We start from the raw sequence: 23,977 nt of genomic DNA, 5'->3' as shown, positions 1-23,977 counted from the left end.
ACAAGTCTGTGTCAATGTCTGTCGTCCAAGCGTGAACGTCTTTGGGGCTTCTTCGAGTAGGGTTAACGGGCGACCGTCAGTCCTCTCAGGTGAAGCTGAAAGAGCAGCCTCCTCCTGCCCCCTCCTGCCCCCGTTTACCTCCCCCTGCCTCCTCCTGCCTCCTCCTGCCCCCTCCTGCCCCCTCTTACCTCCCCCTGCCCCCTCCTGCCCCCTCCTGCCCCCTCTTACCTCCCCCTGCCCCCTCCTGCCCCCTCCTGCCCCCTCTTACCTCCTCCTGCCCCCTCCTGCCCCCTCTTACCTCCCCCTGCCTCCTCCTGCCTCCTCCTGCCTCCTCCTGCCTCCTCCTGCCTCCTCCTGTAGGCATTTGAGGTTGGGGAAACAGGGACGCAGGAAGGGAAAGGCTGTTTTTTCAAAGTCGGATCCATGCGGGCGCATGTGTGCGTGACGCTGTGGGGGCGTCGTTTCATGTGTGTGTATGTGTGTCGGATCTGCGGTGGAGTGTGTGAGTCTGGGTTTGCTGTGTGTGCGAGCACGGAGTCGACTGTTACGTGTCGGCCGTGCGAGTGTGTCTATGAGTGCGTGTCGACTGTGCGTGTCAGTGTGTGTGCGTGTGTGCTGGCTGAGGTTGACGATGTCGCTGCTGACACATCCATGGCGGGCTCGGCTTGTCGCGTGGCGTGCGTGGCGAGGGAACAAGCCTGTCTGGATGGGAACCCGACGACACAGGAGGGACGGCGCTACAAACACAGAACCACTCGTCGCCCTGACTCTAGTTTCTCACTCTCTCCATTCTTTACCCTGCCTCCCCCCCCCCGCCTCTCTCTTCTCTCTCTCTCTCTCTCTCTCTCTCTCTCTCTCTCTCTCTCTCTCTCTCTCTCTCTCTCTCGCTCCTCCCTTCAACCTGTTGTGTTTCTTCCACCCCTCCCCTGTCCTCCCGCCTCCCTCTCCGGTCGTCTGGGCTGCTTTTCCCTCGGAGTCAGGTTGCAAGCCGTGTGAGTGCAGTATCTGTTGGGGGGCACATGTGCGCTCGGGCGCCCACCGTGACTGATGTTGTTGTGCAGACGGCAGAGAGGGACACACTCTGCGAACGGGCTCGGCTGCCGGGCAGCAAACCCTCGGAAGATGTCTGCCTGTCGACCTTCATGACACGTGCCTCTCTCTCTCTCTCTCTCTCTCTCTCTCTCTCTCTCTCTCTCTCTCTCTCTCTCTCTCTCTCTCTCTCTCTCTCTCAGGGTTCCTCTATTTCTGGCACTCTCTGACCACCCACCGCCAACACTCTCTTTCTCTTTTGTTTTCCTCCCTCCACCCCCCCCCCCACAAACACTTACCCGAGGCCCTGTTGTTATGTCTCACTGTGCCCCTTAACACAACCCCCCCTCTATCTCTGTCTGCCACCCACCCCTCTTTTCTATCTTGCTGGTGTGTGTGTGTCTGGTGTGTGTCTGGTGTGTGTGTGTGTTGGCTGTGCAACCCTGCAGCTGTATCCAAAGACCTCGGTTAAAGAAAGCAAGACTTCTGACCTCCTTCCATGTAGTGTGTACACATGCACGTGTGTGGTGGTGGGCGTGTTGTGTGCGTGTGTGTGTACACGTATGTGTGGCCGTGTGTGTGAGTGCGTTTGGGTGTCAACACGTATGTGTGCTCGCGTGCTCGTGTTTGTTCGTACGCGTGTACAGGCGTCCCACTTCTCTCTGAGCCAAGCTCACAGAAATGGTCGAAGACCATTTGTCGCCTGTTCTACCATTCTACCAGTGACCTCTCTCATGTGTGTCTGGCCTGAAATCAGGTGTTCCGATTTCACAACAAGAACGGACGCCTCAGCGGCATTATCGAATCCTCGTGGTGGCGCACCCCCTAAATGTATCACAGGTGGTGCCCCCCCCCCCCGCCCCCTCCCCCCCATATCCCCCCCACGCCCAATCAGACGCCGATATCCGCCGTCGTCCCGTGCCGCCAGTCTGCCAGTAAAACAGATCATCGCTCCCAATCTTATTTGACATTTTTTTCCAGCAGGCTTATTCCTCTGCTGGCTCTCACTGTGATGCTATTGTCTGGGACAGAGTAATGAAAACCCATAAAGCTCTCATTACCTGTTAGTGAGTGAAGGGGCTGAGCGCTCTCCAGCCCTGCAGCCCTGCCCGACACACGGCCCTCATTTAGCTTCGATGTCCACACACACCCATGCTCAAGTGATTGATAGCTGTTTAATTGGGTTTTCGGGGATGCAATTGGACACCAGAAGCCCTTCACACGTACGGTCATAACCGATCCTCGGTAACAGGATCATATATTTCCCCATGCGTTATTTATCGTACACATATCGCCTTCTGTCGAGCGATGCAGTCTGTGTTGGAGCCTTGTTTTCTTGGCCACTCACCAACATTGACCTGGAAGCCTTCTGGGGACGGATGCGGCCCATCAATCCATCATTTCCCACAGTAAAGGGACTGTCAAGCATGGTTTTTCCCAGTCCACTGCCATTGTATTGGAGGTTGAAAACTCGTGTGTTTGAGGCATGTCAGTGTAACCTTGTCAAGGTGAAGTCTGAAGCGTTGGGGGTTGGTGGGCGAATGACCCTGGAACACCTCCTCACGTCTCACACCCCCACCATACACATTAGTCCTGATTGGTAAGATCTCTAATATGATTTTCTTAAGGGACAAAGGCTTTGAATAAGAGCAATGTTAACTTCATGGGCCAGAAGAGAGGAAGCAGGAAGAGGAGGGGGGGGGGGAATGGGATTGATGAAAAGAGGGAGAGTGCGAGAATGACAAAGGGGATAGAGGAGGAGATGGAGAGAGATGGGGGGAGAGAGGGGAAAGGGACACTTAGGGAGACTCGGGACTGCTTTGGGGGGCCATATTTTGCGAGGGCTGAAAAATGCAATAAGCCTTTAAGCGAGTGTGTGGATAGGGTTGGGAGAACGGTGTTGTGGGGGGAGGGGGGCGGGCTAAACAAGAGTGGAGGGCTGTAAACAGATTGTACCAGGTTTGATCTCAGCAGACAGAATATAATTACAGTGGTACAGTGAGACATGACTGCACATCTACAGGGACTTCTTACGCTGGAATACGATTCTTTCATTGCCGAGAATGCGATACTGCATATGTAATGCTGTTTGGTGTCTGAAGTGGATTGCTACGTACTACAGATATGCAGACTACATTTTGCCACCACAAAATTAAAATTGAAACATTCTCTGTGTGCGAGATGCAAGGAAATGTACATAACAAAGACTACATGATTGGCTAACTGCCATTCTGCAGCATTCAATGACTATTCTGTAGAGTATACCAGTCTGTCGTGAAATACATTTCCGCTGAAAACCAAAGACGTATAGCTTGGATAAACCATCTGTTCGGCCTAAAACCATCTATAAATCCTAAAGTGTCCATGAACTGTCTACTGTAAGTCTCATCTCTAGTGTGCAGCCGTGGTGTGTATAACTTCTCATGATTCATAACCTGAATGATGCCGGGAGGGAGTCAGGGCTGTTATCAGCACTTGTTATTGAAGCAGTTAAGAACCAACTGGTTTTCTGCACCGTTTAAATCACATCTCTGCAACACACACAACTCACTCGCCGCATACAGTTGGTGTTCTCCTCTCCAACTGTTCTCCACTGTACCTTCCTTTGGGGATTTTCCATGCATGCGTGGCTGGAATCCGCCGAAATGTGCACTGGAGAAATGCGTGTCATAAAAATATCCAAAACAGAAATGGACTTCCTCTGTAGAACATGGCACAGCAGAAAGAGTGAGGAGGCTGCAGTAAAGGTTGCAAACTCATACCATCTCTGGTCTTGACTAGAGACCACCCCAGGGTGTTAGTCTAATCGTGAGAATACATTCCTGGATAAATTGCTAAATGGGAGGCCTCTCTGGGAGGGGGGTGAGGCATCGATCCATGGGCCAACTAGTCTCATACTTGACTAAACAGAGATTAACCCTTCAGAGGAAAGTAGCGGAGGTGTTGTGTGGATGTCTACTGGTGTTAATGGCCAGTGTCTGAGATAAAACTGTTTAATTTCATCCACTCTTATGTCAGGTAGAGGTAGATTAAACCCAGTGGTGAACACTGTTAACTTGAGAACCCAGTTAACCCAGACAACTAAAGAGGGCCGCGCCTCAATCCTCCTCGATCATCCTCTCTTTGTTTGTCATTTCTCGGTTTACTTTTTCTCAATTTCTCCATTTCTCCATTTCTCCATTTCTCTCTCTCTCTCTTTATCTCTAAACCTGTCTCTTTTTTCGGTCCCTCTCTCCTTCTCTCTCTTTCTAATCCCTCCATCCCTCCCATTTTTCCTCCTCGTGGCAAAAGTGCGGTCAGCCCCTGGCATCTCTCTGAAATGGCCCTGTAGTCCAGTGTATTGGATTTAGCATTTTATTGCCTCTAATGAAACTATGGAAAAGTACTTTTGCCAAGCAAGCCAGTCTGACTCCGACTTCAGGGACGTGAGTGATCAAGTTAACCAAAGGTCAGATGGATGATAGGATTAGTGGTTTGCATAAACAAAATTGGGGATGGGAAAATCATGAAAACGGTTGCATGTCTATTGTACATGTTTGAGCATCAAAACAGGATGCTAATACATATTTACAGTACCTGCAGCACTGAGGTAAAATATTGTCATTGCACGTAAAGCTCAGAATGACAGTGAGGAAAACTTTCTGACACCTTCCTGTCACAATGATGTTCCATGTAATAAACGAATGTTTCGTGGAATGCTCAGAGTCATACTTAATCTACTGATAACTTAATCAGACAAATTATGATTATTTATAATTAAACCTCACTGGGTGCATCCAAATCTGATCTTGTCAGCTTGCGTAACAAGATTTACATAATTTAAATTCATTCAAGACATTATCAATGGATTCTTTGTGAATTAAATCTAATGACACGCAATCATGAAAATTATAGGCCATTGTTTGGCATGTGGGTAAGTCATAATTCATTTCTCTTCCCTGACAGATTTTCTTCCTGCTGTTAAAGCAGTCAAACAATGAGGGTTTAGATTCTCCTAACAAGGAAAAGAACACAGTCATAAGTCGTAGCACACCCATGTCTTTTCCATAATCAGATCAAATGTATATAGCCAGCAGGATTCATCTGCATACCACTACTAAAAGTTAAAAAAAATACCCTCTTCATGGTATCATTTGCCCAGAAGAAGGACCAAAGGTTTTTTTTTTTTTCTCTCTTACGTAATAGTCATACGAGTGCCATTTTGAACTTTCACCATCATAACATGATACCATGATACCATCTACTCAGTAGGGTTCTCAAGTGAGAATTCGGGATGAGGGAAATGTTTCAGAGAGATGGACTGCTCTGTTTTGATGGCTACTCGCTCAAGGTTTATCTTGTCAGCTGTCTCCATGTGGATGTGTGCCTGCAGTCTCGAGGTGGCCTACACGCAATCAATCTTCTGGACTCCAGCGTGGGTGACACGCTGGCAATCAAAATGTATGACTATCATAAACCACATGTGATATCTGACATCATTTGCTGTGTCATTTTCCCTTTGACATTACCAATGAGTTGTGTGCCACTAAAGCGTTTGTGTGACTTACGTAAAAGCCCCGATTCATTTCGTGGCTTGGGGATGGTTGAGCGATGTCACCCTAGCTTTGTGACAGCTCCTGCGTGGGTTTGAATCCTGACACGCGGCTTCACCGTGACCTCCACATCTCCTCGTTTCATCTCACTGTCCTTTACCGAGATCGCTTTTAAGGAAAGTTGCATCCATCATCTCCCTCCCCCCCTTCCACTCTCTGCCTGGCATCCAGATGAAACAAAAGCCTTCGCCAACCTCTGGTGAGGTCAAGCAGCCCGACGTGACATCAACACCAGATAGCCGCGGGGATGCTCCCTGACCCCCCGCCAATAGCCCAATCAGAGCCCGGCGCGCCGTCAAATGGCTCTATCAATATTAGCCACTCTTAGCTCCATAAACAGGAGGGGGGTTTGAGCCGGGGTGAACCAGGTCACGGCACCAACGAGTCCCCCATCTCCACACACGTGTGCCTTCGCTCATTACTGTAATTGCATTTTATATGGAGCGTTTCGCTACCCTGTTGTGTGTATAGTGCAGCACTTCATAGCGTGACACCTTTGAGAGGGGCCTATAATGGTTTCATGGAATGGACCGGTTTGGTTCATATCAGTGAGAGGTGGCTGTAAGTGCTCTAGGTTTAGGAGAGTGGAATCTAGGGTGCTATAGACATTCTCCGACGGCTTTCACTCTCATCTCGGGCACTGTGTCCTTTACGGCCATGTCAGCGATGTTTATTTATTTGCTCCCTAGGGTTGTATATTTCCCACTGTTATTGAAATTAAACTTGGGATATCCAGGTCAGGGGAAAGGTTTTGCTCCTATGGGACAGTAGGATATGCTATTTCAACCGCCGACCACGAGAGAAAGAAGGAAGAGATCTGACAAGGTTTTTTAAAAGTCATACGACAGCATCCTTGTGAAAGGAAATTTGCCCATGCCAGTTGAAAGAGCCGCTGAAAAGACCTGAATAGAAGATCAATAGAAGTGAATCCAGAGAATCAGATGGGGCTTAAAGATCACAGGAGCTTGTAATTGTGATTATGCATGCGCCCGCCCATCCGACGCACAAGGCCAGATCAGTCGAGGGGGACCATCAGCACGTCCTCGTCTTCTGCAGTCTCTGGCTAACCTCTCCAGTCCCCCTCGTCAACACGCTGTGGAGGCCCTGGGTGGAGGGGCTGTTATTGGATGAAACCATCCAGTCTCTGCCGACATCAGCTTTAAGGGTTTGTGTGTATGTGTGAGTGTATCTGTGTGCCGTGCGCAGGCGTGTGTGTCACTGAAAGCGTGCGTGTGCATGTGCGTGTGTTCAAGGCAAGACTTGAAAAGAGGTTGATGACTTTGCGTCGCGAAGGGGTTAAACACCCATAGTCCCGCCACTTTGATCTTGGGCCTGGAGAGTGTGTGTGTGTGTGTGTGTGTGAGAGAGAGAGAGACAGAGAGAGAGAAAGAGAGAGAGAGAGAGAGGGGGGGGGGAAGACGAAGCAGAGAGAGACGGTTTTCAAATGGTTGCTCCCTGTCTGTCAAGTCCTGCTCTGCCAACCAAGCCCTTCAAAGACACAGCAGGGGAGTGTCACTCACAGCTCCATGACTTCTTTAAAGCAACCACGGAGCCTGTTTACTCACTGCGGGGATTACACTAACTCTCCTTTTTAAGATACTGCACGTTTTTCCCATTTTGAGCAAATCCTTCCTCTGTGTACGTGCCTTTTTCTGGCTGGCTGTTTTACCGTCTGTTTGATGCTATTTTTGTAAACGGAAGAGACATTTCCGAGTCAGCATGTGGGGGGGCTATGTTTTATAGGGGTCTAGTGGTTTCCAAAGGAACAAGTCGAACGAAGTCTCAAGTGAAGCTACTCCAATGCTCAAAACTAGTATTGTTATTGTGGAATGGGATGGCAACTGATTATACCGGGAAAATGTGTGGGGCCGTGCACACAAGCCCGTTCGCCTCCTCATCATCTTCTCCCTCCTCGTCGTCCCTCCACCTTCTCCCATCCAGTCGACAGCATCATCCTTCTCACCATCATCATCCTCTTCCTTCTTCTCATCTTCACCCTCTGACAAAACTTGCTCAACACCAGACTCAGCTTCATGTCACCGTGTGATGACGTCGAAGGGCTCGGAGCTCGGAGCTCGATTCCATCTCATCCCTTCTGTCCTGCGAACATCTGATTCATCTTCCTCAACTTGTCTACCTCTTTCACCCCGAGGCAGACAGACTTGGCTGCGGTATTGGGAACAGCCTGCTCTGTCTGCTCTGTGCGTGTGTGTGTGTGCGTATGTGTGTGTGGAGAGGTGATGGACATCCGCCTGCGGTGAGCATCCCGTCTGAAGTGAGAGGAAAAAGCAGTGTATTCTTCTCATACAGCATGCGAGAGAGCGAGTGTGTGTGTGTGTTGTTTGCACCTTTGTGACTGCACACTCCTTGGCCTTGTTTCCCTCAGTGTTTGTGTACATGTGTGCGTGTGCGTGCATGTGTGTGTTTTGTGTGTGTGTGTGTTTATGTCTGTAGTGAGTGTGGTTGGCTGGACCTTCGTCTGCTAGTCAGGATCTGACAGAGAGGCTGCTGGTCTGCAGACAGACAGAACTGTAACCCTGTGGAGAACTGCTTCTTATGATTCAACTCAGCCCATGACCCCTCACACACACACACATACACACACACACACACACACACACACACACACACACACACACACACACAGCCAAGAACCTCCCAGATTCTCTAAACACAAACATGCACAGACACCCACAACTCTCCTCAACACACAAACAAACAGACACCCCAACACACACACACACACCTTCTCACTTGGTTGGTGAGACAAACCAAGCATCAGATAACCATTTCCAGAAGGTCACATGAGTCTGTTGGAGTAGCAGTGACCTTGAGCTCATTTGAAAGGCACACTTACAAAGGTTCAGAGGTGCTGCAGCATGTGGTGAGTGACAAATATCGAGCTTGATGGCAGAGAGAATGAAAAATGGACAGAAGGGACACGAGGTTGGGGTAAAAGACTATCTCCCCCCCCTCTCCATCAAAACTGGAGCTGACGTCTCCATGGTGGTGGTGGTGGTGTGTGTGTGTGGCTCAGTGTTTGTGTCATGGAAGGTGGCCAGCTCTAAAATTCTCCTCTGTGGCCAAACGCACAGCGTCCTCTCAAATTAGCGTCTCTGCTCTCGGTGAAGCAAAGGGAGAGAGAGACACAGATAGAAAGATAGAGATAGAAAGATAGATAGAGAGAGAGATATAGAGATAGATAAATAGAGAGAGAGATAGAGAGAGAGAGAGAGAGAGAGAGAGAGATAGAGAGAGAGACATATAGAGAGATAGATATATTGAAAGATAGAGCGAGAGAGAGAGACAGAGACTAAAAAAGAGAGAGAGGGAGTGATGGGAGAGAGAGAGAGAGAGTGTACAGTAAAAACAGAGTGAATAGCAATGGCCCTCCTGTAATGTCGTTTGATGGGTGATACATGGAGCTACCCACCCCTCTCCCCTCTCCCCTTTCCCCTCTCTCCTCTCCCTGACAGCACTGTGCCAACTTTATACAAGCCAATGGCCACAGCAAATCTAGCTGAGTACATTGCTGGCTGCCCGCATGCATAAGCAGGGGTCTGGCTGTGAGGGGAGAGAGGGGAAAGTGTATTGCAGCCAGGAGACAGCAGTTGAGATGGGCTATGGAAAAGACTAACTCCAATGCTGCAGGAAGCTGTCTAACAGCATTGGCCTCCATTACGGCAAGATTTACACCTGATTTGAAATGCCTGTCAGGGCTCTGGGGGTCGAGGTCCAAATTTCTCCTAATGCTCAGTGACTTGGCAGAAACACAGGGAGCTGCCCCGGAGAAGTGTAGCCAACGCAGACTCTGCTGTTGGGGTTGGGCTGCAGACTCATGTTGAGTTGTGGGTGTGTATCCTTGACAGCTTGTTGTGTGTGTTTGGCCTGTTGTTGGTATGTGTGTGTGTGTGTGCTGTTTCATCCCTCCAGATGACTTTTGGGTAAGGAGAGGAAGCCTCAGTTGCCATCTGTCTTTGCTGCCACGGCGACTGCTCGCGGAGAACACAATCAAAATGTAGTAAAAAGGCCACTTGCGTTTGACTCACAAGATGAAGTTGCCCTGGGAATTGTTTTTATGTGGTTGGTAACGGCCTGGTTCGAAATATGATGCTTTGGGAGGTTCAATTCTGCATTCTATAAAGCTCGGCTAAAATATCGTTAAACCACTTTGGTATCAACAGTAAGTGCGATGAGATACCAGCCTGCTCCAAGAACCCTTCAAGCACAGCTCATTTGGAGAAGAACTGTAGAAACCCTTGGAAGTTCTCTCTCGCATTTTGTTCAAGGTCTTGACAGCATGATCAAAGAATGTGTGAAGTCAAACTTTTCTTTTCCCTGCAGGAATAGATCTTCTGGGCACTGCGTTTCTATGGATATCATTCCAGTGGAAATTTGTACTCAAGAGTAATGAAGTTGTAGAATGTGCACATCATTATTAGGTGCTAAGCCCTTCCTTCCATGCAATATTCCCTCTTAGATACAATGTGTGCAAAGGGATCCACATTAGTTCGGCTCTCGAAATAGCTTGTGTACTCGGCCAATAAGACTACAGATCTGATTTAGTAACAATTGGATTCGATGGCACACGCGTGAATTCTCTTAGGAAAGGACTGATACAGCAAAACAATAACATTATGAAAAAATGTATTGTTGATGTGTGTATTTTCAGTATCGTCAGAGCACTGTCTCGGGCTGAGTGCGTAGCAGGGCTGTGCTGAGCACGAGGCGACACACACGAGGTAGGATTTGGAGGTAATATCCTGAAGGGGTGCTTAGTCAAACGTTCAATGTAAAGTTCACAGGCATGAATTATAGGTCTCTGTGGACATATGCTTCAACAAATATCTTGGAGACCTATCTCCGATATTCTGAGAGCCTTTTGCAAATAAAACCCTTGGTTCATAGACCTCGATTAGCATAAAAATGTGCCTTATTTGTCCTATGCTTATTTCCGGCCACTGGCAGGTTGTATTCTGATTGGTTTGTGGTCAGGTCTTAGCAGAATTGAGGGACTTCTATCTAATGCTGTGATTTTGGATTGCTCTGAGCCAACTTCTATCTACTTTTGGGTAAGAGATTTAGTTCCTTCCAAACTGTGCGGTAATGCCCTCAGTCCAATTCCGTTCTCATCTAAAGCACAGCCTGCCACCCTCTGGGTCCTCCTCCAGGGTCTTTGAAACCCCACGTCTGGCCCCAGGATTCACCTGTTCCTGATTGAAATCTACCTCTTCCTCCTTCTCATCCTCCTCCTCTCGACTGCACTGCTCTCTGCAGCGAGCGGTCGGCGGAGATAGCAAAGACATTTTTCACTAGCGTGAGGGTTACTCAGTAAACGAATACTTAACAAACAAGACTGATGCTGATGCTCCCCACAGTCCCACCTCCTCCCACCTCGTCTTCCTTCCTCCTCCTCTTTTCTAACTACAGTCCCTGCTGGATCGCACAGGCCTGTGGGGACTGAGGATTTAAAGCCACGTTGGCCTCCAAACAACTCGTTTGTGCTTTTGTTCAATGGATGTCTGCTGGTTGAATCTGGTGCCTGTGCCGCGTTGGAAAGTCAAGGACAGCTTCGCCTCAGTGAAGGGCCGTGAGTGGTTTTATCTGGGCCTAATGTGACACCGTGGATCCTACTGTGGCTCTGTCTTCATTACTTCCCAATGCATGTCCCATTCAGGCTTTTGTTTCAAAGCTGACAGCTCCATTACAGCATCTCCGCGCACCTCTTTGTGAAGGTCTCTGAGCTGCGAGGTGTCACTGGCTTACAAAACATTATGAAAAGAAGTGAATTGCCATCAATTATTAAACTTCTGTTGTAATAGTCTTCCTCTGTGAGCGAAGATCCATATCTTTGAACCGTATGTTGCACATTTACATTTAGCAGACACTCTTATCCAGAGCAACTTACAGTAAGTACTGGGGACATTCCCCCGAAGCAAGTAGGGTGAAATGCCTTGCCCAAGGACACAACGTAAATTTGCACAGCCGGAATCGAACCGGCAACCATCTGATCAATAGTCCGATTCCTTAACTGCTCAGCCATCTGACTCCCTGTTGTACAAGTTGTAACCATATTGTTTTCAAATTCTTTAGGCCATGTGTAGGATACGTGGAGACCTATGTGACAGTGAATGGCATGTACAAAGTCAGTCTGCATAGATTTCCTGTCTAGTGGTACCTCAGTACTGCTCGGCTTGATTGCCAGGTACTTTCCAAGTCTAAAGGACCAGCCTCAAGGTGCAATCTGTCTCACTTTATCCTCCCCCTCTTGAACGTTCCTCTCTCACTATCTGAGAGACTGCCTCTGTCTCTGTTTGGTCTATCTCTCTTCCACTTCTTCCTCGTTCTGCCCCACGTGAGCGGACATGAACACACACACACACCCTTGCAGGCACACACAGACATGCACACACACAAATAAAAGGGGAACTAACAAGAAAACAAGAATTAATCGCTGACTGAAAATTAAGCTAACCTTTGGTGCTCACTTAATTTGTTTTCAGTTGCTTGGCTTCAGGCTTCGGTTGATGTTGTGAAGCCTCCTTTTACCTTCAAAATGTTTGTGCCGTTGTTTTGCTGATGCTGTCGCTGTTCCTGTATTATTTACCCGTAAACCAGTCCTTTTGTTTATGAAGTCTTTTCCACTGGTTACTGGGTAGTGTTGCTCATCAGAGTGAGGTCACTAATCTTCAATGTGAGCGACTGAAGTTCTTCATGTTCACGTCTTTCCACACAAGTGACAGAATACCGAGGGAGAAAGTGATCAAAGGCAGGCAGAACTGCCTCTCCACAAACTAAACATGAAAACCTCAGAGCTCAGCTTTTTTGGGGGGATTGTAACTGATCTCCTGGAGCTTCTAAAAAAACTACCAATCTGCCTTTTTTGAGTCAACTTAACCCTCTATAAAATATGACATCCCTTAATTTCCGTACGTATTTAATTCACGAGCAGAAGCTAAATACAGTTTGCTTGTTGTTTTAAGGCTAGCAAAGATACTAATTCTGGACCAAACGTCTGCATTTGTGAAGGGGATGAAATCAATTATCTGTTAAAATTGGATCAGTCATTCTTTCAAGCTGCATGCTTTTTGAAAAGAATGTGTTCATGACCACTCATTACCATTCCTATGATTGGAATCATCAATCTGTGCTGAAGTATCTGAACCATCTCCCAGTTGCTGTCAGACCTTGTCAGATCTGGGTGATGTGGTTTCAGATGTGCAATCTTCCACCTGCTTTAACAACAGGGTATCATTACAATGTCATAATGAGATGGACTGGAACCCTGCTTGATAACAGTGGTGGGTCTGGAGAGAAGGACAAACAAACCACAGAACATTCTCCATCATCGTTGCTTATCTCTCTCTCTCTCTCTCTCTCTCTCTCTCTCTCTCTCTCTCTCTCTCTCTCTCTCTCTCTCCTCCCTCTCCCTTTCCCTCTCTGTCTCTCTCTTTCTCTCTCTCTCCCTCCATGTGTCTCTCTCCCCTCCCTCTCCTTCTCCCTCTCCCTCTCTGTCTCTCTCTTTCTTCTCCGAAGCCTTCATCTTCCCTCTCCACCTATGTCTTCCTGCCTTTCCAGCTCCTCCACTCCAAAGCACCTTAATTAAGCCTTTCATCTCTTCTGAAGGAACATTATTCTGCACCCCCCCCCGCCCCCCTCCCGCCTACCCACAACCCACAGATGAGAGGAGCGACACAGTCTCCCTGAGTTCTGTCTCCCCCCTGTGAGCTACTGTACCTCTCTTCGGAACTGGCCAGCAAATCTGCGGACCTGACTGATCGTGTTTGACTGATTGTCTCCGTCATGTCATCAGACACGAATCCAGCTTTTGTTCAGCGCATTCGTCACGTCGAGAGCGTTGGAACGACGCTGCAAGAGGGGGGGTCGCATAAACCGGGTTGATGAGAGACAGAGGAACACGTACGTTGGTGAGAGAAAAGTGATGCCCTCGGGGGAGGGGGGAGGGGGGGCTGTCAGGGGGGTGCCTGTCCCTTCAGCTGTCCCCAGGGCTGAATATATCAGAGGTCTGGCATGTGGCAGATTGTCACTGTGCAGCATTGCCGCCTTAATGACGGTGGGCACACAGTGACAAGCCTCCAGAGGACCAGCGGGCGCTGCTTTATTGTGAGTTTGTTATGTTCCCACACTCGCCAGAGGTGCTTCAATGGGTTTTTAATCAGAGCCGATAGGATAGAAACTAAAGTTGAGAGGTTGTATGTGTGGAGGTTCCCTTTCAGTCAGAAGCCAGACCTGACTTTGTGACCTATTCTTGAGTAAAAACGTTCTGTTTTCCAGAACATACCTTGAAATCCACCCGACCCGTTTGCCTTACATAATCTACAAATTCTGGATAAAATCCTTGCCATTAACCGCAACAGAGGTGCTTACCACAGTGAGGTCAACCTTGTTTTAATGAAGGTAATTGGCCAGCCACATCAAGAAGGTTGCTGTGTTTTTTTTTATGTGTTTAATGAGCCTGTGAGGTTGTGATTTCCTTGAGGTAAATGTCCCCTCCTGACGTCCCCAGACTTCTCCACAAGCATTTTCAAAATGAGTGGCAGAGAGAGAGAGTAGCAGTTAGGGCTACTGTTTGTCCTTTATGCTAAACAGTCTGTATGGATCACTTCACTGTGGAGATAAAGGAAGAAAAGCTGTTCTTTCTGGCGTGTTCACTATTGGCTTTTCTTGCTTTTTGTTAGCTAATGTAATATTATTTTACTATAAACCTGTTAGCTCAAATGATATCTGATCCTCTCGTGGAGTGATGCGGTGCAGTTACAGAAAGCTGGAATGCTCTTACGGTAATACTTGATTCAGGGGGATGATGCAACAGCATCATTCAATTTAACCGTCTTGCTGTCAGCCTGCAGCATAATGACGGCTGATTGGTTGTTCAACGGCGTAACAGGGGCAAGAAGTGGAGCGTCTAATTCGGCATGACCCGCAGAGGCCTGATTTCTGATTCTGCGTTGACAGCTCCACTCTCTTATCATCGTTTGTCTGCTGTTGCCGGTGTTGCCTTTGGAACATAGGCATTTTATCACAGCTTTAATCACCCATGAGCTCACAGTATAACAATAAAGCTGTGTACACAAATACAAATGATTATTTCCCCTCTACCGGCGATCGGAAAATCACAGTAATAACGATCAATCCTCACATTTTAACCTGTCAGCGTTTCCGGGGGCAGAAATTATCAGCTTGTGAGTGTTTGAAAGCACTACGGCCACAGTAAAACAATCAGTGCGAACGATGCTGTAGGTGGGCCGTCGCCTCCATAAAGTAGCCAATTCTGTCTCCCAGTATTTGCAGCTAAGGTGTAGACCAGCGAGTTGCTCCAGTGAGTTTCAGAGGAGATTATTCTCATAGTGGGTGGCTGGAGAGAGCTCAGGCTGGTCAGAGCTGCCAACTGTTCCTTCCTTTCAGAGGCTCTTCTGAATATCAATGACTCACTTCGAGGTGACTTCTGTCTATAGTTCACGCCCGCAGACAGTGATTCATGTGCACTAGAAGTGCCATTTTATTCCCTGTGTTCACAACTCAGTACTATGAAACGGCTTGTTTTCCGATCCCGTTTTTAAAAGCTTCTCTGGGAAAATGTTAATTTCCATTTCCATGGCAACAGTTTCAGCAACAAGCCCAACACGAGCTCCTGCTTCCTGTGAGGGGAACTTTAATGTTGCGAAACATTATGCACATACCAAGGGCATTCTGCTTCTTCTCATCACGGCCACACTGTATTAGACTCCAAGTCTACCTCCAGCACCTTACGTGACCATATGTGGCTTTCCCCCCGTTCCCCTCCACCTCTAGGGGGCAGTGTTGTCCCATGCCTCACTCTGAACTTGTTGAAGATTCCTCAAACCACGGAGGTGGAGACGGTGACGGGTATTTTTGAAGTCGAAAAAAAAGCCCCTTCGGTGAAACCTTGACACCATTACTGTGAGCCCCGAGATGAGAAATGTAAGTGTGATGCAGTGAAGGAGGTAATTAAGAGGTGGTCTTGCATGGGAAGGCTCTCCTCATCCTTTACATCTTGATGACAGAGAGACAGTCAGACACAGGGAGACGATCATCTCCCGGGCTCGCACACAAATAACACGCCGCATTTATGGGCGCTAAATATACAGCCCATGTGACACTGGTGCTTAATTCGATGTGTGTGTCGCCCACCACCCCCAACCCACCACCCCACCCCCAGCCCCGTCCCCTCACCACCATCAGTTTCCCAGGAGAGAAGGCCCCTCGATCAAGCTGAAGACGCTTTTCTCAATGTCACTCAGACGTGTCGATGTGAATCAGAAAAAGAAAAAAGGATTTATTCCCAGCGCACAGCATGGTGCCCTCGGAATGCATTGTCATTGGATGGAGATGATGCATGTGAATACGCAACCGGCTCTCCGGCACTGCTTATTTGACACAGGGAATACTGATGATGAGAGCTTGACTGCATGAACTGCAGTAACCTCTGCTCCAGGATTCCATCCGAGACGGCATGAAACTGCTGAGTGCAGAAACCAAAATGGACCGAATGAAAATGAATTGGGGGTATTAATTGCACAGGCGAAGAGCCCGGTAATGTAATTAAGACCAATGCATGGCAGCAATTGTTGTCCAGACCGCCTGTTTCAGTTGTTTCTACTGACTGCAGACTTTTTACCCCCCCAAAAAATAACACCAGGTAAAATGTTAACGCTTTAGAAAAGAGCTGTTTGACAGCTGAATGTGTTAACATCTAACAGTGTAGTACGGCTTCAGACATCCTGACTCACCCCTCTCTTGGGTGAACCAATCAAAGCTTCACGGAGATGACTCACTCGTTATCAGTTCCGGCCTCTAACAGTTGGTGGATAAGCAAAGGCAACATAAAAGACCGTTCCTGGCATGGAATTCAGTATAAAAAAGAAAAGAAATGGTGTGACATTCTCAAATTCATTTATTTGCCCCAACATGCCAGCAAAAAAATATGAAAGCGACAGGCACCTACTCTCCAAGGTGTTTTCACAACCACTGGATTGGCTTTGTGTGGGGGAATGGGTTTGTATGGTGGGTGAATGGCCAATTGGATGCAGAACATACCGTATATCCAAGATTGACATTATCCCCAACTGCAATACAGAGCTCCGCAGATCAAGACCCTCTCTAGCTCTGCAGCGACTCACTTTGAAAAGGGCTGCTGAGAGAAATCTCTTTGGGGCCCCACTAAAAATAGATGCCCGCAAGGAACCACTGCTCGGCTGCTATGTTTAATGATTGCGAGGAATGCAAACAATGTGCATGTTGGAAATGTCTTTGAAACGTCTTGATTAAGATAAACCCCTACAGATGAATCATCTGGTTTTTGAGAGGGGGGGGGTCATTTGGTTGCTTTGACACCAGGCGTGCCGTGTGGGCTACTGAAGGCGACTTCACACAGTCCTGGCTGCGCGACTATGGAAATGAGACAACGCAGTGTGCATGCCATATATGCGCGGTGTTTAATGTGTGTAATGTCGATTTAGGAAATCCAATCAAATGAATCCCTTTTGTGGATGGAAATGAGGAAAGACACATACAGTAGAGTAATAAAAACATCCTGTCTGTCTGGGAGGGGGGGTCCCTGTCCCTGTCCCCTTGCCAAATTAACCAGAGAGTAATGAAGACAATCACTTTTAATTTGGCTTCCCTGCGTCAGCCCTATGAAGGTATAATTGGGTTACATAATCAACGGTGAAAAACAAACTGCAGTCATTCCATCAATGTCTTGCAGACAGTTGATTAGCGCGCTTTAGCTGGGTTCCTGATTGCTCTGCGACGCTACGAGACAGCCTGCTCTGTGCACTGTGCTCTTCTCAAATGGTGGCGATGAAATGTGCCCTTGCAGAGCTGCAGGGAGAGGAGAGGACAGGAAAGGATGTGGGAACCACCACCAAAACACTGGAAATACCGTGACACAGAAGACAGTTTGGAGCACGAAGGGTCAACATCCATACTTGGAGGGCAACCGCAATCTTCCTTCCATTTTTGTTCTCAGGGAAGCTTAAACATCAAATGATATTTCTTTTCCACGGTTTCCTGTCAGTCATCAAGTGTTTGGGAGGAAGTTACCCCAAGCAGTGACAACATCAAAGTCCTAGAAATGACACCCACTCGCAGGTTTTGACACAACAAAGTGACACACCGAGGCTGACAGAATTGATGTCAATGACTCATTAAGAAAATGTCCAAACAGGGAAATCAAATCGCAAAAGCTGAAGAAGCGCTCGAAGGTGCAGAGAGGTTGATGAAATGGAGTGTAAGGTCGTCATTAAAAAACGGGAGCCACTTTCACATCTGCAAGGAGAGCGTTTACCTTCGCCTCAGGGCAAAACAAAGAGGACATAGCAAACACTTAGACTGAACTTTGACAAGAGCTGAGTTGCACTGAAGTTTGAGGAACTTTCATCAGACTAAAACTCAGAAGTGGGTCCTTGCTGAAGCAGGAAGCTGCATCTGACTGTGGACAGTGGGTGGCCAATTAGAGAGGCCGGTCAATGTTTCTGTCACAGGGGCTTAATTCCTTACACCACAACGATCAAACGGAATTGAGGCCAATACTTTACTGGAAGGAGGGGCTAATACTAAGGCTACTACACACACAATTGATGTAGTTATCGTCCAGTTGATGATAAGGACGGTAATTACAAATCTGGGGTTAAGGCAAAAAGGTTTGTTTCTAACCACGGGGGTTGTATTTTGAAATGTCTTGGTTAAAGCAAGGTTACAGAAAAAACGATGAGAGTACAATACATTGACTTATTAAGTCTGTCAAATAGAAAATTGAATTATGTACTTTCCATTAGGAGAAAATACGGTTGGCTGAAATCGACTGTATTGTCACCAAGGCCAGAGCGGAGGAGGAATTACATCTCATAGACTGTCTTCATCAAAGGTAGATGCCTGCTTCTTTCTGACTGCGTCTTCACAAAAGCCTTCCAATAAAAAAACAGTGTCAGGTTTACCCCTTTAGAGGATAGCTTTCAGAAAGACAATCTGCTCATAGGCCTGGGTGTGAAACAGGGAGGGAGGAAGAAGGCAAGAGGGAGGCTGAGACATAAGGAGAAAAAAGGGGGAAAGAGAGAGCGAGGAAGAGGGAGAGAAGGGGGATTGAGGGAGAGAGCGAGCGAGATAGAGAGAGCTGTGAATCCAGCCATGTTGAAGAATGATCCGCTTAGGAAATTTCGGAATTTCATTTGCGGTAGCATTTCTTTCGTATTTTTTTACACAGCCATCGAAAACAACAGGATTGTCACACGTTGATCCTTGTGTCTTCCTGCCTCTTTTTCAACAAAAAAAAAGAAAAAAAGAGAAAGACATTTGGTAAGACGCAGACATACCCACACGCTTTCCCACAACAAACCCACTCAAAACAAAGTGTTGTGTCCTCCGCCAATCCCAAAGTGGAGCACGCCAACCCACTCACCCTGTCTGAGAACGTTATTGACAGATGGGGTGAGCTACCGAACCATGTCTACTGTTGACACCACCCACAGGAGGAGAGAGACAGAGAGCGAGAGTAAGAGAGAGAGTGAGTGAGAGTGAGAGAGAGACAGAAGGAGAAGGTAAGTGTAGGCGCATGCCATTACCTGCCTGTGTGGTTCATCCCTCGTCTGCCCTGACCAGCCTTGGCCTTGGGATGTTGGGTATAGCAGAGGAATGTGTCTGGAGCAGCTAGCGCCGGCTAGCGCCGGCTAGCGCCTCGGTGACGCTGTGATTGATATACATGAACTGTTATGTTCCCATTAGCGTGTCGCCATAGCCTGTGTTTGTAGGAGTGTGTGTGTGAGAACTCCCCCCTTCCCTCCCCCACCTCTCCCCCGTCCCTCCCTCGCCCCACACCCAGCCCTCATGCTCCTGGGTCGTTCATCTTCAGGAGCTTCTCTGGAACAGGCCTGTTAACTCCACAGATTTATAGAGGTGTGTTCTCTCCTCCCCAGCTCACTGGTCTTCTGCTTTGCTAGGAGAACGAGGGAGTGGGGGGGGTCTGCTTCCTGTCTGAACCACAGGAAGGTTTCAGCACCACGGACAGCGACGCCTGCAAATTGCTTTTTTTTCCCAATGCTAATGTAGGTGTGTGCTTCCTGTCCAGCCAGTTAGTGTTGTGTCGGCTATGGAGAGCACTGACACGGTGACAGGTGATGGGAAAGCCAAGGAATTCCACCCCCACACCGCCCAGGAGAAACAATATCCTTGTCAGCAGTCCAACAGCCTGGCCTAGCCCAAACTTGGGCAGCCACAGAGAGATACCCACTCCATGGAGCTTGTGTCAACATGGGAGGACCTTGTTTCCCTAGCCCAGTGTCTGCGCCCCAGAGCCTTGTTAATTTGGCCACCATGGTGCTACAGAACTGCAAAAGCTGACTTGTTGTGCGGCTCTCAACACATCAGTGGGAATACTGTGGACGTCAGGGGAAAATCCGTACCGTACATCTCTGCGTGTGTGGTGTGTGTGTGCGCGTCTGTGTGTGTGTAACTAGATACAAGCCTGAGGGTCCGGGGGGGGGGGGGGGGGGGGGGGGGGCAGAGCTCTCTCTCAGATACAGATCCCCCCCCTTCCCACCACCAAACCCTCTACAATACCAAACTACCAAGGGAGGCAGATGCCATATAAATGCTGCAGTGGCCCGAAATCCTATTTGAAGGGATGATTGCTTCACGGTGGATAAAAATGAGATCTTACACTGTGGATATGTGCTAACAATGGGGTGTCTGGAGCCTCCCGAGCAGCTTCTGATGTGGCCACTTTGGTCATGTCTCGTACTGTGCTATGCAGAGTGTGCCCTCCTCTGAGTGTAGCCTTCAAGGTCTCCTTTAAGCTGAAGATGACCAAGTTGGTCAAATTGTTTGACGTCTTCGGTATTTTAGAGCTTATCCTCCCCTAACCCGCCTCGGTCGAGTCTCGTTTTGACCATTCCCTGATGAAACACATTAAATGGACTGCAAATATTTCATTGGATTGTATTTGAATCGACACTGCTGCAATGTTTTCTGACACATGAGTAAAGGAATGAATCACAGGAAGGTGTAAGAGACAAGAATACTAACCTTGCAGAGGTTGGCTCTTTGTAGTGCTTTGAGCCTCCAAAGAATCATGTTTGTGGTTTCTGTTATACCTGTGCGTTTTACAAAATTTCTCAAAGCATACCCTGGCACGCACGTTTCCAAGTCGCTTGAATGGAATATGTTTTTAAGGGGAAAATAAATTGTGCTTCCACATTGTTGAAAGCTCAGCAAACTAGAAACAAGGTTTCCTGAGGTCAAACAGTAATGCTGTGACACACTCAAAAGGTGGAATAATACAAACCTTCAGCCAAAATGTGAGCTGTGGGTGTGTGCGTGTGTCTGTGTGTCAGCTCCTCTGGTGGTTAGTTTCAAAACTGCTGAGATGTCAATTACTTGACATGAAAAGAAAAAAAAAAGAATCTGACCCAAAATGCAGAGGTAAGGTGAATCTTGCTCGGTTGGAATACAGAGTTTGGACTTGCTTGGAAGCACGCAAGATATTTCCTCTATACCTCCCCACATCAGAGTAGTAGTGGAGTTTCGGCTGTTCTCTACAACGACAGAGAGCTTAAGCTGTCCTCCAGGTGTTTAAGTCAACCAAGGCCTGCCAACTTAGCAGACAAACACTCATCTGCTCTCTGTCTCTCTTTCTTTTTCACACGCATACACATACGCTTGCAGACCAACACACTCACTCCAGACAACTGACTGCAGATATAATTATAGATATGCAAGTCTTCATAGCGCACATTTCACTGGAAAAAATACAGACGAAATAGTCGCACAGCTTTCGCGCGCCTCAAATGTATTGTTTGATGTTTGTTATTGTTACCCTGTTTTTGTTACTCTGTGCACACCAACAAAGGAACCTACTGTACAGAAGGCAGCCCGTGCCCTCGTCACGTCACCCGGCGGAACGCACAGAGCTTATGCGCGCTGAGCTGTCATGCTGGGGAGCTGCGGTTGTCTGGGAGAAGCAGAGATAAATGCGGAAAGAAATAGGTCAATGAAGTTGGACGGTGTTAACTGCGGGTTGGAGATATGATGCTTGCCGAAGCGAATATAGATTACCTCACGATTTCAACATCATTATCGGCCTTCCTTCCTGGAAGCTTTTAAAGGTTTAGCCCGATGCTCACTGCAACCATCCATTTGTAGTTGTCTGTATCATTATAATGGCATTACCGGGCCATCCATTTGTTCCTGCATGAGTCTAACCTCGATAATGGTCCTCATGTACAACATGTGTGCTCTGGTGCACATGCTTTTATCTGTCTCCTGCTGCTCTTCGAAGCTCCCTGTGCCAGGCAACATACCCCCGACCCAGAACAACAATTCTGGCCTGAGCACTACAAGTCGTTCCAAGTCATTGGGTTCAGCGAGACATAAAGAACCCATCCAATTCTCATAAACCCGAAAGAGACGAAAGTTCCAAAACCTGGTTGACTATGCTGAAACATGCATAGGACCCTCAGCGGTGAACTTGGAAGTGTTACAGCATAATCTGGTGAGAGAAACTCTTGAATGTTTTGTAGTAGTCATTTACTGATGCGTTTTGTTTGTGCCAGCACACTTGTGTACATTTGGGGATTTTTCCAGTGAGCACATGAGATGTGATATGATGGCAGGAACTAACAGTGAACAGGAATATGAAAATGTTCCGGTACTCCATTGTTTCTCCATTTGTTTCCCTCCATTGACATGGCATTCTTAAACTTATATTCTCCGTCAAATAATTGCTAGACAATTAAGTTATGACGCGATCACAACAGGCTTGACGCAATGGAAAACCGCATACAGCACGAGCTTTGAGAGACAGTCTGCCTTTCTTCTGGAAGTATAGTGGCATAAAAGCCCATCTTCTTGTTCTATTTCAGATGTGTCATTGTCCTTTTTGAAGGAGTGAGATTTTCCAAAAGACACTTATGGTATCTGTCCTGTTACCCATCCAATCTAAATCTATTGTTGCTGAGTTGCGAATGTCATAGTGGCTTACTTCTCTTGTCCATTCAACTCAGTTGACATAGATGTCACAGAACATTTGTATTCATAAACATTTTCATCTGTGAAGCATCAGACCAATTGTATAGTGAATCATTGACTTCTGTGACAAACCGTGTCAATTATAAAAATGCATTAGCATTGGTATTTCTGCGGTTGATTGAACATTTATCATTGTAGATACAGCACAGGGTTGAAGGTGTAATTGGTGTCACAGCGGTGAAGAATAATACTGCTGTTAATATGCTAATTCCCAGGTAAATGTTTACTGAGAGATTGATCGCTGGCTCCAAGGTCGCTTGCAGAATCGGACTAATTCATTTGATAAGGCAGTAATTTTATGTAAAGTCTTTTATCCGTCTCAGTCCTTGCAACTGTGGTACCGTGGCTGGGTCTCAATATATCGTTTCCAAAAGCTGTGAATGTAGCTCCTTTTTCATAATTAACCGAGAGAGAGAGAGAGAGAGAGAGAGAGAGAGGGGCAGAAGAGCAGAAGGGTGAGTTGTGAGATACCATCTAGAAAGGCAGATTGCATCTAAGCAACTTCTTGCTCTGTCAAAGTAACGAGTGAAAGCGACCCTCTTTTCTTACTTAATGTATTCACAAATACAGTGAAGTGCCTCAGAGAGACAGCATGACAGAGACAGAGAGGCAGCTGGATGGAGAAAAAGGCTTATCTCACGGTGATCACTGCAGATAGCTGGAGACGACAAACATGAGTTATGGAGTTACCAGCTCCCCATAATTAACTATTAAGTCTCTTTGGTATGAGCTAGGTGAACAGTTATCAAGACCTCGCTATTTTCTGTTACAGCTGTAGGTGTTACAACTCCTCTCTAACTCAGTGGGTCCACTAAAGGGTCTGAGGGCCAAGGCTGGATCCAACCAGGAAGAACCGTGGAAAAAACCAAGGGCATCAGCAAAATCGATGTCCTGGGCTGCTTGTAAACTTCTTGGGGTCTAGAATATTCCACTGGACCCCTTACTGAATGTGGCCACGTGCAAGCTTTATCCAACCAAATCCCTCTCACTCTCCTGCCCCCTGAGGACAGCCTAAACTAAAAGTTATCATTCCCCATCTGCTAATTACCCAGATACACCCCTGAGGCCATGCCTTAATCCCAGCCAGTAATGACTACATTGATTTAGCGATTTAAACCTCTTCCAAACCCGGGCCACAAAGTCCATTCTATCGATGGAACTATTACCACCCTATCTGTATGTGGACCAGCGAGACCTCATTTCTCTAGACTTAAGAAGCAAGTCAAGCGTTGGACATGCACTCCTCCAGACATGGAGGAATACATTACATCGTGTGTGGATGGTGAAATTTG

The sequence above is a fragment of the Hypomesus transpacificus genome, chromosome 5 (assembly GCF_021917145.1).
Source record: "Hypomesus transpacificus isolate Combined female chromosome 5, fHypTra1, whole genome shotgun sequence".
Taxonomy (NCBI): Eukaryota; Metazoa; Chordata; class Actinopteri; order Osmeriformes; family Osmeridae; genus Hypomesus; species Hypomesus transpacificus.
The sequence above is the reverse complement of the archived record's forward strand: the minus strand, read 5'-3'. Positions refer to the sequence as shown.